Source organism: Tigriopus californicus, chromosome 3 (assembly GCF_007210705.1).
Source record: "Tigriopus californicus strain San Diego chromosome 3, Tcal_SD_v2.1, whole genome shotgun sequence".
In the NCBI taxonomy this organism is placed as follows: Eukaryota; Metazoa; Arthropoda; class Copepoda; order Harpacticoida; family Harpacticidae; genus Tigriopus; species Tigriopus californicus.
The window spans coordinates 12541810-12545563 of NC_081442.1; positions in this window are offsets into that span (position 1 = coordinate 12541810).

A 3754-nucleotide genomic window follows, 5' to 3' on the forward strand; every position below is an offset into this window, starting at 1 on the left:
GTCCCTGTCACTCCGGTGCAATGGAGTGGGATGACTTTTCCCACACTCCAGGCAAGTCAGTCTTCGAGTACAATTTCTTGAAATGTGACCCTGTGAGAGGCATCCGAAACAGACTCGGTTCTGAAATAAGAGATCCATCTTCTCGCGATTCGACAGTTTGGCAAAGACGGAACACTGAGATAAGTTGTGATTGGTCTTCCCACAGGACAAGCACGATTTGGCTGGCCTCTGGTTGACGCCGTTTCCAGTATCTGGTTCGGCATTGGTAGTCATCGACAAGGTGTTCTTGGCGTTAGGTAGGTTCCTCTTGTCGTTAGTGGTGACGTCGCAAATATCTCCAAAAACTGGCAACGAAGCAATACTGGCTTGGCGACAGACAAAGTTACTTACATCCTTGAAAAGGACTTCGCCATTCTGCTCAATAAGGTGATACGCTTGGTTTATCCAACGTTCTCGCATCCTGAAGGGTAATTTCCTTATAATGTCTTGAATTTGTGAGGGACTATTAAGCTGATTTAGGGTGGAGAAGGTGAGCAAATAATTCTCGCAAGTACGAAGAAATATTGAAAATCTCTTCAAACTGGATGGATCATACGGCTTAATGACCGGCCAACCCTGAATTTTCAGAATGAGGGCACTAGCAACTTGAAATTCGTTGCCATATTCTTCTCTCAAAAGACGTCGGGCTTCCTCGTAGCCACGATTGGGATCCATGTGGAAGCAGCTCCTTACGAGTTCTCGTGGCTCATTCAGTGTATACCTTTCCAGATAATATAGCAAGTCAGACTTCGAAGTAGTGTTTCAAGCGATAAGTCTGTCAAATGCTTGGAGGAAGGATGCAAAACGGGTGATGTCGCTGCCATCAAATGTTTCGGGTTCGGATTTTGGTAGGTGGGATCTTAGTGCGATCTCAGCCAGAAGGTATAATTGATCGCCAGCTTTTTCCTGGGGAAAAGGCAAGGATCGAGGTGGTGGGTCGCGTTTCTCTTCCTTTTGTGGGACGGCTCTCGGGATCGCTCCGCTCAGCTTGGGGAATTCGAGTGAAGAGATCGCTCCTCCAAAGGCTCCAAAGGCCCTTCCTCTCTCATCCCTGTCTTGCTCCTCTTCTCTTAATGAGTGACTGATATCGTTGATTTTCTGCTCTTGAATCTCAATTCGGGCCACTCGTTCCATCTTTTCCAAATTCGTACGTTGCTCTTCAATGAAAGTCATACTTTTATCCATCTCAAGTTTAGCTCTTAGCTCGGCTTGTCTCTCAGCCAAACGCAATCTCACTTCGGACGACGTCTTAGATCTTTGTGTGCCTTGAGATCGTTTAGAAGAGACTACCGAGATACTATCCAAGGGTTTGGGGTTTCCATAATTGACCCGATCCATCCAATCTGAGACCGTTCTTCTAAACTTCTGAAACTCATTTGCCTTCCTCTCATACCAATCACTGAGTCCAACTCGTTCTTCACGATCCAACTCGGGGCGACAGAGTTCCTCCTCTATATTCGATTTCAGAGCGTTTATGCGGTCGGTTAGTTCCTTGAAACCTTGCTGAACCAATCCAAAATTGGCGTGGTCTTCGAGGAGGGGATCAATATCGTTCACTTTTCGGGTGATGCTACCCAAAAGAGCCACTCGCGTCCTATCACTTCGACTAGTCCTTTGCTGGGTACTTGATGGCACGGCCAATTCTTGCTCGGGCGATGAGGCCATTTTACCACGGGACACACGATTGGCAAAGTTGTCGAAACTATAAAGAACGCCCTTTTGCCCGTTTCTTGAATTCTGGTTGTCTATACGCGTCTATCAAAGTTTTTCACCAATGACGTTACCTTTTGACGGTTTCTATTTAAAGCAAGGACATACTTATAAGCAAAGATAGAATTAATAATCATCATAAAATAAACATACCGACAGATCCAGAGTTACAATCAGGTCACGAATTAAAATGGCCTCTCTCCAATCTCCATTAACAACCCAACTGGCCACACAAAACTCCAAGCTCTTTGCTCAGGAGTGTACCAATGGGGTGGCTAAAACAGGTCGAACAAATCGGCAATTATCTGCCTTTACAACAACAACCTTTTGAATCAGAACAATGAATAGGAGAGAAAAGGAGAGCTCCAAAAATGGAGCCCTCTGGAAAACCCAACTTGAAATCATTAATTTCTACAGGATTGTGTCACTACGGGATCCCTTGACCATAACCAATTGGTTTCTGCCACAAATGAAATCTTCTATCCAATCAGGTTTCAATCTCTTGAAGCCTGCTAACTAATTGGGAACTATCTAGCCTTTAGCGCTTTGTCAAAATCACTACACCAACTGACTCTATACTCCCAAGACCATGAATAATCTGCGCTACTGATTGAATGCAATCGATTGAGCACTTACCTCCGTAACATTCAAAATCAAAGAAATTTGCCTATTAAATATATTACAGAACCGCCCATTTTACACCCTTTGACCAAAATCTAATTTTGCACAATCTAATTGTAGTTAAAATTCACATTTCCCCAAGAATGCACACATGTGACGAAGACCAGTTGCACTTTATTTGGATGCATGTGTTTTAATTCAAATAATGCGAAAATGCTGGGATTCCAATTCTGGTAGCGGTAAGGTAGTTCGCAAATAAAAAAAAACAAGGGGGACCCTCAAATTATGACGACTTCACCGACTTAACACACAGCTAAACGTAAGCATTGCATTCTGCTCCAAGTAATACTTTAGAATATACTTACTCTGTTTGGCATTCTCAATGGCCTTCAACATTTTGACTTGCTGGAACTTATTGCATCTTGTGACATCTTTGTAATGAAAGATGGCTACACAGACTTGACTTCAATATGTGTTATACATTTCTCTACACAATGAAATACAGGAAAAGCCCCGTGGGATTAAGATTTGATGACAAGGAAGATTGTTCAGCCCTTTAAGCAAAAAGATGCTTTCATGACCCAATTACGTCCATCAAGGGGGAGGGCTCATTTTTATTAATGCAAAGCTCAGGGGAAATTTGCTTGAAAGATTATGCTTTGAAGTAATGAGAAATTTAACTTGAAAAGTGACTGCTTGAGTTAGGCCGAGTCTGAATTCTAGTGGCCCAAGAAGTAATGTTTAATAAGAGCCTTTTTTCAGTTTTGCTAACTTCCCTAATATTATTCAGAATTTTTTATGTCAGGCTGAATATGGCGGAGTTGAACATCGCGGAGTTGATCTTGGCGGAGTTGATCATGGCGGAGTTGATCGTGGCGGATTTCAGTGTAGGGGGAGTTCACCCTGGCGGAGATTGTTGTTGGCGGAGATCGTCTTGGGGGAGTTCACTCCTGGCGGAATTCACCATTGGAGGAGTTCACTGTGGGGGAATTTGATAGTGGCGGAGATTGCTATTGGCGGAGTTCACTATGGCGGAAATCACCAGGCGGAAATCCACAAGTGGATATTACGTGGGGGGAAACATATGGGAACCACTGGTCAGAGGTGAATTCGGTTCCGGATTGAAATTCGGCCATTGATTTCGACTTTGTAAGAGCGACAATTTCTCTGGATTTAATGACCAAGCCCGACCAATTCCATTTTTAGTGCGGGGATCCTGAACCAAAACAGTATCATGAGGTAGAAGCAGTGGGAGTGGGATCGTGTGTTCATCAAATCAAACCTGAGTCGTCTCGCTTTCCTCCTTGGGGCGTTGAAGGGCTTGGGCCCAGGCGTGGTCGGACAATCAATCATAGTGGGCCGGATGGCCGGGGATGCGGGTGCG